The sequence below is a fragment of the Lontra canadensis genome, unplaced genomic scaffold, assembly GCF_010015895.1.
Source record: "Lontra canadensis isolate GAN:19392208 unplaced genomic scaffold, GSC_riverotter_1.0 scaffold1, whole genome shotgun sequence".
Classification (NCBI taxonomy): domain Eukaryota; kingdom Metazoa; phylum Chordata; class Mammalia; order Carnivora; family Mustelidae; genus Lontra; species Lontra canadensis.
Window position 1 is genome coordinate 107,830,124 of NW_022630995.1, and position 15,478 is coordinate 107,845,601.

Below are 15,478 nucleotides of genomic sequence, written 5' to 3' on the forward strand. Positions count from 1 at the left end.
TATCTCTCAATAGTTACCCTGAATGTTAATGGGCTAAATGCCCCAATCAAAAGACACAGGGTATCAGAATGGATAAAAAAACAAAACCCATCTATATGTTGCCTACAAGAAACTCATTTTAAACCCAAGACACCTTCAGATTTAAAGTGAGGGGGTGGAAAAGAATTTACCATGCTAATGGACATCAGAAGAAAGCAGGAGTGGCAATCCTTATATCAGATCACTTAGATTTTAAACCAAAGACTATAATAAGAGATGAAGATGGACACTATATCATACTCAAAGGATCGTCCAACAAGAAGATCTAACAATTGTAAATATCTATGCCCCTAACGTGGGAGCAGCCAACTATATAAACCAATTAATAACAAAATCAAAGAAACACATCAACAATCATACAATAATAGTAGGGGACTTTAACACTCCCCTCACTGAAATGGACAGATCATCCAAGCAAAAGATCAACAAGGAAATAAAGGCCTTAAATGACACATTGGACCAGATGGACATCACAGATATATTCAGAACATTTCATCCCAAAGCAACAGAATACACATTCTTCTCTAGTGCACATGGAACATTCTCCAGAATAGATCACATCCTTGGTTCTAAATCAGGTCTCAACTGTTATCAAAAGATTGGGATCATTCTCTGCATATTTTCAGACCACAATGCTCTGAAGCTAGAACTCAATCGCAAGAGGAAATTTGGAAAGAACCCAAATACATGGCGACTAAACAGCATCCTTCTAAAGAATGAATGGGTCAACCAGGAAATTAAAGAAGAATTGAAAAAATTCATGGAAACAAATGATAATGAATATACAACAGTTCAAAATCTGTGGGACACAACAAAGGCAGTCCTGAGAGGAAAATACATAGCGGTACAAGCCTTTCTCAAGAAACAAGAAAGGTCTCAGGTACACAACCTAACCCTACACCTAAAGGACCTGGAGAAAGAACAAGAAAGTAACCCTAAACCCAGCAGGAGAAGAGAAATCATAAAGATCAGAGCAGAAATCAATGAAATAGAAAGCAAAAAAAAAACAATAGAACAAATCAACGAAACTAGGAGCTGGTTCTTTGAAAGAATTAATAAGATTGATAAGCCCCTGGCCAGACTTATCAAAAAGAAAAGAGAAAGGACCCAAATAAATAAAATCATGAATGAAAGAGGAGAGATCATAACTAATACGATACAGACAATTATAAGAACATATTATGAGCAACCCTATGCCAACAAATTTGACAATCTGGAAGAAATGGATGCATTCCTAGAGACATATAAACTACCACAACTGAACCAGGAAGAAATAGAAAGCCTGAACAGACCTATAACCAGTAAGGAGATTGAAACAGTCATCAAAAATCTCCAAACAAACAAAAGCCCAGGGCCAGACGGCTTCCCGGGGGAATTCTACCAAACATTTAAAGAAGAACTAATTCCTATTCTCCTGAGACTGTTCCAAAAAATAGAAATGGAAGGAAAACTTCCAAACTCATTTTATGAGGCCAGCCTCACCTTGATCCCCAAACCAGACAAGGATCCCATCAAAAAAGAGAACTACAGACCAATATCCTTGATGAACACAGATGCGAAAATTCTCACCAAAATACTAGCCAATAGGATTCAATAGTACATTAAAAGGATTATTCACCACGACCAAGTGGAATTTATTCCAGGGCTGCAAGGTTGGTTCAACATCCGCAAATCAATCAATGTGATACAACACATTAATAAAAGAAAGAACAGGAACCATATGATACTCTCCATAGATGCTGAAAAAGCATTTGACAAAGTACAGCATCCCTTCCTGATCAAAACTCTTCAAAGTGTAGGGATAGAGGGCACATACTTCAATATTATCAAAGCCATCTATGAAAAACCCACCACAAATATCATTCTCAATGGAGAAAAACTGAAAGCTTTTCCGCTAAGGTCAGGAACACGGCAGGGATGTCCGTTATCACCACTGCTATTCAACATAGTACTAGAGGTCCTAGCCTCAGCAATCAGACAACAAAAAGAAATTAAAGGCAACCAAATCGGCAAAGAAGAAGTCAAACTATCACTCTTCGCAGATGATATGATACTATATGTGGAAAACCCAAAAGACTCCACTCCAAAACTGCTAGAACTTGTACAGGAATTCAGTAAAGTGTCAGGATATAAAATCAATGCACAGAAATCAGTCGCATTTCTCTACACCAACAACAAGACAGAAGAAAGATAAATTAAGGAGTCAATCCCATTTACAATTGCACCCAAAACTATAAGATACCTAGGAATAAACCTAACCAAAGAGACTAAGAATCTATACACAGAAAACTATAAAGTACTCATGAAAGAAATTGAGGAAGACACAAAGAAATGGAAAAATGTTCCATGCTCCTGGATTGGAAGAATAAATATTGTGAAAATGTCTATGCTACCTAAAGCAATCTACACATTTAATGCAATTCCTATCAAAGTACCATCCATTTTTTTCAAAGGAATGGAACAAATAATCCTAAAATTTATATGGAACCAGAGAAGACCGCGAATAGCCAAAGGAATATTGAAAAAGAAAGCCAGAGTTGGTGGCATCACAATTCCGGACTTCAAGCTCTATTACAAAGCTGTCATCATCAAGACAGCATGGTACTGGCACAAAAACAGACACATAGATCAATGGAACAGAATAGAGAGCCCAGAAATAGACCCTCAACTCTATGGTCAACTCATCTTCGACAAAGCAGGAAAGAATGTCCAATGGAAAAAAGACAGCCTCTTCAATAAATGGTGTTGGGAAAATTGGACAGCCACATGCAGAAAAATGAAATTGGATCATTTCCTTACACCACACATGAAAATAGACTCAAAATGGATGAAGGACCTCAATGTGAGAAAGGAATCCATCAACATCCTTGAGGAGAACACAGGCAGCAACCTCTTTGACCTCAGCCACAGCAACATCTTCCTAGGAACATTGCCAAAGGCAAGGGAAGCAAGGGCAAAAATGAACTATTGGGATTTTATCAAGATCAAAAGCTTTTGCACAGCAAAGGAAACAGTTAACAAAACCTAAAGACAACTGACAGAATGGGAGAAGATATTTGCAAATGACATATCAGATAAAGGGCTAGTGTCCAGAATCTATAAAGAACTTAGCAAACTCAACACCCAAAGAACAAATAATCCAATCAAGAAATGGGCAGAAGACATGAACAGACATTTCTGCAAAGAAGACATCCAGATGGCCAATAGACACATGAAAAAGTGCTCCATATCACTCGGCATCAGGGAAATACAAATCAAAACCACAATGAGATACCACCTCACACCAGTCAGAATGGCTAAAATTAACAAGTCCGGAAATGACAGATGCTGGCCAGGATGCGGAGAAAGGGGAACCCTCCTACACTGTCGGTGGGAATGCAAGCTGGTGCAACCACTCTGGAAAACAGCATGGAGGTTCCTCAAAATGTTGAAAATAGAACTACCCTATGACCCAGCAATTGCACTGCTGGGTATTTACCCTAAAGATACAAACGTAGTGATCCGAAGGGGCACATGCACCTGAATGTTTATAGCAGCAATGTCTACAATAGCCAAAGTATGGAAAGAACCTAGATGTCCATCAACAGACGAATGGATAAAGAAGATGTGGTATATATATACAATAGAATACTATGCAGCCATTAAAAGAAATGAAATCTTGCCATTTGCGACAACGTGGATGGAACTAGAGGGTATCATGCTTAGCGAAATAAGTCAATCAGAGAAAGACAACTATCATATGATCTCCCTGATATGGGGGAGAGGAAATGCAACATGGGGGGTTAATGTGGTAGGAGAAGAGTAAATGAAACAAGTTGGGATTGGGAAGGAGACCAACCATAAGTGACTCTTAATCTCACAAAACAAACTGAGGGTTGCTGGGCGGAGGGGGATTGGGAGGTGGGGGGGGTTATGGACATTGGGTAGGGTATGTGCTATGGTGAGTGCTGTGAATTGTGTAAACGTGTAGATTCACAGACCTGTACCCCTGGGGGAAAAAATATATATATATGTTTATAAAAATAAAATTATATAAAAAAAAAAGTCTGTATATAGACCGGTATTGGAAGTGAAAACTAAAAAAAATTTAAAAATAAAAAAATTAAAAAAAACAAGAAACATAGATGAACAAATACTGTAAAGTGATCACAGATTTCCTTTTCTTGTTCCAAATTCCATTCTTTTGCCTTTTTTCAATTTTATTAATATTCTTACTTTGCCCATCAACAATAAAGTGTAGGTAAATTCTATTTTCTTATGGATGGGAGGAGAGAAGAGGAATACCCTTTCTTACTTCCAGTAATAGTCATTTTAAAAGAAATTGGAAAAGCATATTATTCAGAATATATGTCCACACACTCCCACTATATTTAACTATTATATTTATATTAGTTTGAACATTCTTTACTTTTGTTATTGAAGCCCTTCCATTTTTTTTATCATTTCCCTTCGATTCTCTATTATCTCTAAAAATACGTGTCTACTTCAACAATCTAGATACATTTTCTTTACAATATTTTTTTGTTAATCTGGACATTTTTACAATCTGGGTGCATTTCTCTTCACATGTGTGTTTGATACGCTGTGTATAATGTTAGAAGTTGGATTTCTGGGGAGGGAGTCTCTGGTAGGCAGAAGGTTTAACATGCAGGATGTTTTTTAGGGATTCTGGGATCCACACTTACAGAAGAGAGGTGGGGCAGCAAGACTGAGCAGAGGGAGAAGTTGAGGTACCATCCAAGCTGAGCAGCAGCCCTAGTCAACCCACCGCGGTGCTCTGCAGATGAAGTGGGACTTTTGCGGTTGTGCTGAATCGGACTAAGATGGCTGACCTTTATACTCCTGTATATTTTAGTCACGGGGGTGTGGGGGAGGGCAGGGGTCACCTCGGGAATGAGTGTGACCTTGTGCAAGGCAGCTCTGTGTAGCCTAACCAATCCCTTGAAGGGGCTGTGAGTTCAGAGCTGTCTGGCAAGCATGCCCTAGCAGCTGAGGCAGTTAAGTCCTTCACCAAAGGAAACTGGGTATTGCATCTCACTCTCTACTACATGGACCAGTGAGTATCTCCATGAGTTTATCTTACCTCAACGTAAAAGATACTCTCCTAATACTCTAGGGATTGATTTTTCTTTCTTATTTGGAACCATGTTGATTATAAGAGAAGAGCTGTCATGTTTAAAACTTTTGTAAATGAAGAATTATTTCATAAAGGAAGTAGCTTAGATTTTTAGCTTTGAGATAACCAATATATTCACAGGTTGACCTTGCTGGAAGTAGGGTTCACCTCTATGTATGGACACCCTCTACAATTCTGAATGCTAAACGCTCTCCTACACTGACGGCTGCTGACCTGAACTTTTAAACACTATTAGATCAGCATGATAAAGCTGACTTAGAGCAAACACCGAGGAGTGACTCCTGTTATTTCGTCGCTGGTCTCCTCTTACTGCTATTGCTTAAGGGAGTTTAAGCTGGGACTTTAAAACAAAATTGTTTTAACTGCTGTGCCCTGAATGCCATAAACTGTATCCTATTTACTTGCCCTAAACTATTTTTGGCCAGTTACTTCATATGTCTGCCTAGAGGTCTCAGGTTCTGCGGAGACATACAGGTAGGTAGCGAACTGGTTCACTGTCCCGCTGCCTAAGCTCCCTGCACATTGCTTACTTTGTTCATTAAGCTCGTAATTTCAAATCTGATTCTGCTCCAGGTTTCTGTGTCCTGTATTTGGCCATCTAGTTCCTTCACTGTTTCCTTTGTGATCAATCTCATCCCTGAGACAACCTCTTTCTGCTTTAGTTCTTTTTCTTTATTGTTAGAGAATTAAGTGCTTGTTCCCACCTTTGTTAATCATATCCTTATCTCTGAGTTTGATTCTTTCTGGGGCATTTGGTGACTTTTCTTTTATCATCACTAACCTTTTTAATTTTGCATAAATCCTTTCTGCTTACTGATAAAATTGGCTCATTCCATTAAGGCATCAATTTTGTGTATTTATTTTCCTTGTAGTGGCAGACTTTCTGGTGCTGTGGTTTAAACTTGTCTGTAAATACCGCAAAATTTCCACCAATAGATAGACACAAAGGACCCATGCCCTCACCAAAACCAAAGTGCTAACAGAAGACATGAATAGACATTTCTGCAAAAAAGACATTCAAATGGCCAAAAGACGCATGAAAAAGTGCTCCATATCACTCAGCATCAGGGAAACACAAATCAAAACCATAGTGAAATACCACCTCATACCAGCCAGAATAGCTAAAATTAACAAGTCAGGAAACAACAGATGTTGGTGAGGATGCAGAGAAAGGGGAACCCTCTATACTGTTGGTGGGAATGCAAGCTGGTGCAGCCACTCTGGACAACTGTATGGAGGTTCCTCAAAAAGTTGAAAATAGAGCTACCCTATGACCCAGCAATTGTACTACTGGATATTTACCCCAAAGATACAAATGTAGTGATCTGAAGGGGCATGTGCACTTGAATGTTCATAGCAGCAATGTCCACAATAGCCAAACTATGGAAAGAACCTAGATGTCCATCAACATATGAATGGATAAAGAAGATGTGGTTTTATATATATGTATATATATATGTGTATATATATATATGTATACACACACACACACACACACACACACACACGCATATATATATATATTGATATCCAGCCATTAAAAAAGCAAAACCTTGTCATTTGCAATGACATGGATGGAAGTAGAGGGTATTATGCTAAGTGAAATAAGTCAATCAAAGAAAAACAATTATCATATGATCTCTCTGATAGGAGGAATTTGAGATGCAGGGTGGGGATCTTGGGGGGAAGGGAGGGAAAAAATGAATCAAGATGGGACCGGGGAGGGATACAAACCATAAGAGACCCTTAATCTCAGGAAACAGACTGATGGTTGCTGGGGGGTGGTGGGGGGAGGAATAGGGTGGCTGGGTTATGGACATTAGGGAGGATATGTGCTATGGTGAGTGCTGTGAATTGTGTAAGACTGATGATTCATAGATCTGTACCCGTGAAGCAAATAATACATTTTATGTCAAAAAAAAAAAAAAAAAAGAACAAAAATAAAGTACAAATTTTCACAGGGTGCCTGGGTAGCTCAGTCAGTTAAACATCTGCCTTCAGCTCAGGTCATGATCCCAGGGTTCTGAGATTGAGTTCTGAATGGGACTCCCTTCTCAGTGGGGAGTCTACTTCTCCCTCTACCTCTGCCTGTCATTCTCTTTCTCTCTGACAGATAAATAAAAGTTACCAAAAATACACATTTTCACAGAAAATATAGGCGAGTCTTAAATGTTCAATAAGTCTTTATAGCTTTTCACCATTTCTTTTTGTTAAAAATCTATTTTGCTTAGCTCCTAGATTCCTTTTTGCTTTTTCTAAGGCAAATTTAGGTCTTAGGCAGGTAGATTTATTATTTACCCAAGAGACAAAAAATATTTTGTAAGTATAAATTATAGTCATTCTGAAAGCCAGTGTATGTTACGATTATTTCAATCCCAGCAAGAAGAGTTTATCTTAAATTCAGTATTATTTTATGAAATAGGAATATGATAATAGTCATAATAATATCACTAGAAATATGATTTTTAAAAATAGTCCTATTGATTTCTTTAAACTATAAAGTTTATCTATAGTAATCCATTGTACCTGTTATCCAGACATTCTCTACTATTTTTGACTAGTTATTATAATGTAAAACATAGTTTTATGAAATGAATTCAGCAAAGTTGGAGGATACAGATCAATATGCAAAATCGGTTGTATTTCTATATACTACCAGTGAACAATCCAAAAGGGAAATCAAGAGAACATTTCATTTATAATAGCATAAAAAGAATGAAATGCTAAGGGAAAAATTTAACCAAGGAGGTTCAAGACGGGTACATTGAAAGCTATAAGCACTGCTAAAAATATTAAAGAAGACCTAAATAAATGGAAAAACATTGCGTGCTCATGGATTGGAAGACATGATATTGTTAAATGGAATTATTCCCTAAAACAACATACATATTAATGATATATAATGATACATATAGTACATATAATGATCAAAATATCAATTTTTTTAAGAAATGTGTTTTAAGGAGAGCACATGTTGTGATGAGCACTGGGTATTATACACAACTAATAAATTGTTGAACACTATATCAAAAACTAATGATGTACTATATGTTGGCTAACGGAACATAATAATAAACAAATCTAACAAAATAAAAAAATAGTAATAAAAAATAAATTTAAACAAAAAGAAATGGAAGAGCTAATTATAAAATTTATATGGAATTCCAAGAGACTACGAATAGCCAAAACAGTCTTGGAGATAAACAAAGTTGGAGTAGTCATACTTCTTAATTCCAGAACTCACTACAAAGCTATAGTAATCAAACGGGTGTAGTACTGACTTAAGGACTGACACATAGATTAATGGAATAGAATTTAGAATATAGAAATAAACCAATACAGCTGTGGTCAGTTTATTTTGAAAAGGGTATCCAAACCATCCAATGGGAAAGAATATTGTCTTTTTCAAATGATGTTAGGACAATTGGGTATACACATGCAAAAGAATGAAATTAGATTCTTTCCTCATACTATATACAAAAATTAAGTAAACGGAATAAAGAAGTAAATGTCAGAATTAAAACTACAAAATTCTTAGAAGAAAACAAAAGTAAATCTCATGACCTTGGAGTTGGCAATGGTTTCTTAGATATAACACCAAAAACATAAGCAACAAAGGAAAAAAATTGTTGAATGGGACTTCATCAAAATTAAAAAACATTTATACATCAAAGGACACACTGTCAGGAAAGTGAAAATGAAACCCACAAAGTGGGACCGAATATTTGCAAATAATATGAAAAGAATCTCGTATCCAGAGTATGTAAAAGACCCTTACTATCAACAACAAAAAAACAAACAACCCAATTAAAAATTGCATGAAGTACTTGAACAGAAATTTCTCCAAAGGAAAAATAAATAAATAAAAAATTTGCCAAAGATATACTAATGATCAGTAAGCACACACAAAAAAATGCTTATCCTTTGTCATCCAGGATTGCAAATCAAAGCACAATGAGGTACCAAATAACACCTAGGATGATGAAAATAATGATAATAAGAAGAAATAAGAAATATTGCAAGGATATGGAGAAACTAGATCACCCTTATATTGCTGGTGTGTAAAATGGCTCAGCTACTATGAAAAACATTTTGGCAGCGTTTCAATCTCTTAAACATAGAATTACCATGTGATCCAACTATTCCAATCCTAGATATATACTCCAAAGAATTTAAAACAGATGTTCAAACAAAACCTTGTACCTGAATATTCCTAACTACTATTTAGAGTAGTCAAAAAGATATAAACAACCCTGTTGTTGATAAACTGATGAATGGATAAACAAAACGTGGTATATCTATACAATAGAATATCATTCAGCCATAATGAGTAATGAAGCACTGGGCTATGCTATAGTGTGGATAACTCTGAAAACATGAAGCTTAGTAGAAGTTTAAGCCAGACACAAAGACCACATATTATATGACTCTGTTTACATGAAACATCCAGAAGAGGACAATCTGTAAAGACAGAAAGCAGATGAGTGGTTGCCAGGGTTTGTGAATAGAGAGAAAAGGGTAGTGACTGTTTAGTGGGTATGGAGGTCCCTTTTGGGATAATGAGAATATTCTGGAACTAGACTGAGCTGAGACATTGTGACATTGTGAACATACTAAATGCTACTAAATTGCACACTTTAAAATAGTTAAAATGGTGAATTTTATGTTGCAAATTTTATAACTAAAAAATGACTTATGAAAAAAAAAGATGCCTCACCAATGTACATACTTTTTAAGTCTAATTTCTCCTCAAACTAGAAACTTCTTTCCAAATTGTTGTAATAGATAGGGTTTTATCTTAAAGTCCAAGTGAAAGAATATGAGGACTCTTCCTTATTATTACACGTGACAGCGTGTGATGGTAATCAATTTACTTGGTCTGTTAAGAATGTTATTTAGTTTAGTAGATACTAAGTCTTGCCCCCAAACCAGAAATTCTGTAACTGTATTAAAGAGTGTAACTTGGATCATATGAGCAAGTCTAATTACATGTTTGTTTCACTAAATGGTAAAATCACTAGAAAAGTTTTGGTGTCCCCTGGCATAGATTTGTGGGGCTATTTCCACACACTTGTCATCTCCCAAATTATAATTCCCATCTGTAAGTCTTTGAGCCAGAAGAGCCCTGGACCTGCATGACATCAATATAAATAGGTCATCACAATGATTCTTAAGTTTTCTGCTTCATTGTGGTAAAATTGATCAAACTCACAAGGGCCATCTCTACCCAGCCTCTTACTTTGAAAAGAGCAATCATGCTCTCTAAGCACTGGCGACACAGTCATTGATTTTGGAATCAATGGAACATTCAGGGCAACATTGGATTGCTGATTGGCAGCAGGAAAATGGGTAAGAATGTTTCAAACTTCATAAAAAATGAAAGCAAGTAAACATTAAATTACATGAAATCACATCTGCTCCAGCTGCTCGTATCTGAGAATTTACCTTGAGACAGACATGAAATGGCCAACATTCAACTTCAGAAATTCAAAAATCAACCAGCCACCCTGATCTTGGAGTCTAATACCCAGGATTCCAGGGGAGACTAGAATGTTGACTTAAGGGCTCTTTCAGATATTTCATTTTGAAAGTTTTTATCAGTTTTCAAGAACTGGAATCCTTGATTGTGGGCTTGGATATAAAAGTACAACCCCCAACACTCACAACAAAAAGCCCAGCATTGCTTTACAGGCGAAAGCTGTTCAGGCACAGTGCTTTCCCCGACAAAAGCATGTTCATATACTGCAAGTGTAGGGGAGACAGTCTTGTTGAAATAAATGCCAAGTCACACTTTGATCTCATAATGAAGCGACAGAGTAGAAATAATGATTTTTTTTCAAATTAATATGGAATTTTCAGATGAAAAATATGGAATTTTTGTTCTTTGTGGTTTTTTTTAAGCTTTGTCTCTTCTGCCCCTTCCCCCTGCCTCTCTGCAGGTGCCTCCACTGATGCTTTTAAATGGATCCATCTGTCAAAATAGTGTCAAGGAGTGAGACGAGTTTGTCCTTAATCCTCCTGGTACTGTTTCGGGAAGTTGACTTTAAGTTACAGTGTTTCATTTGGATTTCTGCAGACATCTCTAATCCTGAAATTCTAACACACTGTACATAATTTGTACTTAACTTCTTTGGTACCTTTTGTTTCTTTGACAGATGGCTGCTGCCAAAAATCAGCTTGGGTGGGGAGCTAAAATTCCAAGAAATGTAAGAATTGCATGCATACCTAATATCCCTTAGGTTTATTCTTGCACTCCACATGATAAACAGAGACCTGAACCAGAGTTTCTGCCTTCTGGGATGGCCCTTACCAATGATGGCTTTGTCTCTTATTTGAGTCCCAGTTCCCTAGTCTGTAAATCAGACATAATTGTGTTTGTCATCTCCTTTACTTCACCAGGGGATTTTAAGGATTGCAAAACCACATAGCACATGACAGTATAAAATGCTACGGTAATGGTTAAAATGAAGAATGACCTTGTCTCACCAATGAGTAATTTACTCTCAGGGAGTAAGTTAGGCATCTGGGATGTGAATTAACTCTCTCTGACCACGAGGGCGCCGTTCTCAGCTGAATGCTGGAGGGCATGAAAGAATATAGTGTTTCCATAGGAGGCCAGAGTACTTCTGCCCTTCCCACTATGCCTATATTTTTAAGATAACTAAAAATTTACGAGGAGATATTAGGCACTCTTGGGAAATACTAAAAATTTAATCTGGGAAATCATCCCAGTCTTACTGAAGATAACTTAGTTACTGAAGTAACCTCAAATGTCTATCCCTTTCACACAATAAACTAAAATCTTTTCATGCCATCGGGTTCTCCTCCAGAAGTCAGCTTTAGAGACTAGAAGCATGAATGGGTCATAGTTGTTCTTCACAGCTCATGGTAGCTTTATAGTAGCTTCTTTTATCCTATTGATAAATGGGTTATTATCACATTGTAATGATGTGTATTCTTTTAAGTTCACAACTTATTTTCAAAGTTAGTGATCATTTTATATTAGTTTGCTAGGACCACTAGGGTAACAGAGTATCACAGATGTGGTTGCTTAAACAACAGAAAGGCATTGTCTCTTGTTTCCTGGAGGCTAGAAAACCCATGGCCACACTGGCTCCTTCTGAAGGCTGTGAGGAGAAATCTGCTGCATTCTTCGCTCCTAGCTTCTGGGGGTTCGACAGTGCTCTTCGGCCATCATTAACGTCTCCTTCATTACCTTGATCTGTGCCTTTACCTTCACTTGGCGTTTTCTGTGTGTGCATGTCTGTGTCCAAATTTCCCCATTTTATAAAGATGTCTGTCAGATGGGATTTAGAGGCCCACCTTACTCCAATATGACCTCATCTTAATCTAACTAATTACATCTGTAGCAACTCCATTTCAAAATAAGGTCATACTCTGAGGTATTAGGGGTTAGGACTTCAACATATGAATGGAGGACACAGAATTCAAGCCATACCATGATTTTATTACGTCTAAATTAAATGTATTCAAGCAAAGCAAGAAATAATAACTCATGATAGTTTGTTTTAAAATGCATATCTGAAGCCATATTCATTTTTTCCATATTCTCCATGGCTTTTTAAATTTCCACTGCATCCTTAAGTTTTATTTTCAATGTCTATGTCAATTGCTTCTATTCAGATGTCTTACAGGTACTCTTTCTTACTTTTTCTAGAGTAATTTCTACATTTTTAGGATTCTCAGTTCCATTACCATTGTTTGCATTACCACTTCATGCATGGGTTATATATCACTCCAAAATTAAGAAATGCTTGAAAGCCAGACACATGAAGCCAGGTTTTAATGAGTGTGCATGGTAGTAGATCTATGAACTTGGGCAAGTGAGTTTCCTTGCCAGTAAAGGGATTCATCTGTAATAGGGTTTTAACAAGGACTGTATAGGATACTGAAAATAAAGTTGGTAAAGCTGTTGCCATAATGCTTGAGACTTAGCAAATGCTCAGGTTTTTCATTTAGTTTTTCAAAATGGCACTGTGTTATTTGCAAATTGAAGGGGAAACAATGCAGACTTTTCTCCAGGTCATTCAACAAAAGTTACATAAGACTATGCATATATGGTTATTTAACTATATAAGACTACATCATTTTTTTTCCTAGGTTACGTTGCTATAACAAATGATCCTTCCAGAAATCTCAAGTGGTTTGTAAAAACAAAGAGTTTTTTTGTGTGTGGTTTTGTTTTTGCTTTTTCCCTTGTTCCCGTTTTATATTAGCTACTTGTCACAATAGCTCTGCTCCTGCCCCACATTTCTACCTTATTCCAGAATGCAGACTAAAAGTAGAGCCTGAAGTCCCTATCTAGAACACGCCATTATTATAACAAAGGAAAAGGGACCAAACCAAAGTAGGCAATGGTGCTCAAAATTTTTGGCTTACAATTGCCGTATTCTCACTTCTATTCAAATTCCAGCCCGAACAAATCATTTGGACCAACATGGTATCATCAGGTTGGAAAGTATATTCCTTCCACAGAAAGGCCATGCAAGTTACATTAAGAGATAGAAATATGTAATCTTCTAAAAGGAAGGAGGGAGAAAATAATTTAGGACATAAGACAGTCTGTCACTGAGACAAATCCTAGTTCCGATACCAGAAAAACACCAGGCTTAGTACTGTTCTCTCTGTAGATGTGCCCTTTTAGTTCTACCTATTGTTGTTCTTCCTCTTCATAATCTGCTGGAAAAACATAATAATTATAACCTTGAAATGACTCATATTGACACCCCTCATCAAAGGCTTTTTGAAAAACATCTCATTGACATACTTTTGTCCACATGGAGGATTAATCCCTTCGAGTTTCCCAAATCAACATAATGTTTCTTCCAATGCAGATTCATACTCACTTTCCGTAATTTATCCCCAAGTATTTAGTGATCTGGTAGACATCTTTTGTTTCTGCCTACTTAGGAACATTTTTTGGCTTCTTCTGGTCATAATACCCCCTCCTTTTTTCCTTTTTTTCCTTAAATTACTCTTTAACCATGTTCAGTCTCCTGTCTCAGTGGGTATCCCGTGCTTTAAAGCAATATGAAATTAAAAAGAAAGGACAATCATGCACTACAATTTTCTCAGAGAAATAGTTCAAGAATAAATCCTCCGAAGTATAGGTAGAATCTGGGTAAGTGGGTGGGGAGAATTCCTGATGAAGGAATCAGGATGGAGGACAGCACAGAGGAGCAAGGCCGGGAGGAAGCTCAGCAGGATTGGAATCATAGAAAGCTTTCTTTAGGGGAGAAAACAAGCCAGAAAGAAGCTTGGGATAAGCTAAAAGTGGCTTTTGGTGACACGTGAAGGTAATTAGACTTCATCTTGTCAGCTGTAAGGAATTTACAAGGAGAGAATAGAATAGTAAAGGACACACACTTCATACCACAGTGCTTAGGAGCAGGGTCTCAGATAGTTTTCCCTGGATTTGAATCCTAAACATTTCTTCTTAGCGTATAAACATAACAGACATTTAACTACTCTATTTCTAATATTAAGTGGGAACATATTTACCTTTGGTGCTAATGCTCATTTGTAGTTAAACCACCATCCACTCTGACTAGTTTGAGCATGGAGAGCATTACTACAGAATATTAAACGGCTCTTGGAAGCACTGCCTGAAGAAAATCATATTTATGCTGAGATTTAAAAGTGTGGCCCAAAGCCACACTGCTGAACTGGACTAGCACAGGATGCCACTGCCACACTGAGACGTCACCACTACCTCTCCTGAATACAGAGTCATGGCATCTCTGCTACTGTTTACAAATAGTGATTTTCAGTACAAGACTACTTGTTTTACTCCCACATGCACATTAGAAAGGGAGTCACATCAGTTTCAGATAGCAGAATTTGTTGCCCACAGTCTTCTTGTGTTCTCAGATCCAAATAGTGTTAGGGTGGATACCTAAACAGTCTGTGGCAACTCAGCCTTCTCTTTGAAAGAGTAAATCTCAATAAATATGTTTTGATGGCTCTTATGCAATATCTGATCATATAAATAGGTATTTACCTAAAACCAGAAATGGAATTAATATGCTGTTTGTTTTAAGATTATTTATTTATTTGACACACAGAGAGACAGAGCACCAGCAGAGGAGCAGCAGAGGCAGAGGAAGAAGCAGGCTCTCTACTGAGCAGGGAACATGATGTGGGACTAGATTCCAGGCCCCTGGGATCATGACCCAATCTGAAGGCAGATGCTTAAACCACTGAGCCACCTGGGTGCCCCAAATACGCTGTTTTTATTTTGTAAGTCAAAATATCTCCATTTTTATTTTATTTTTTTTAAAG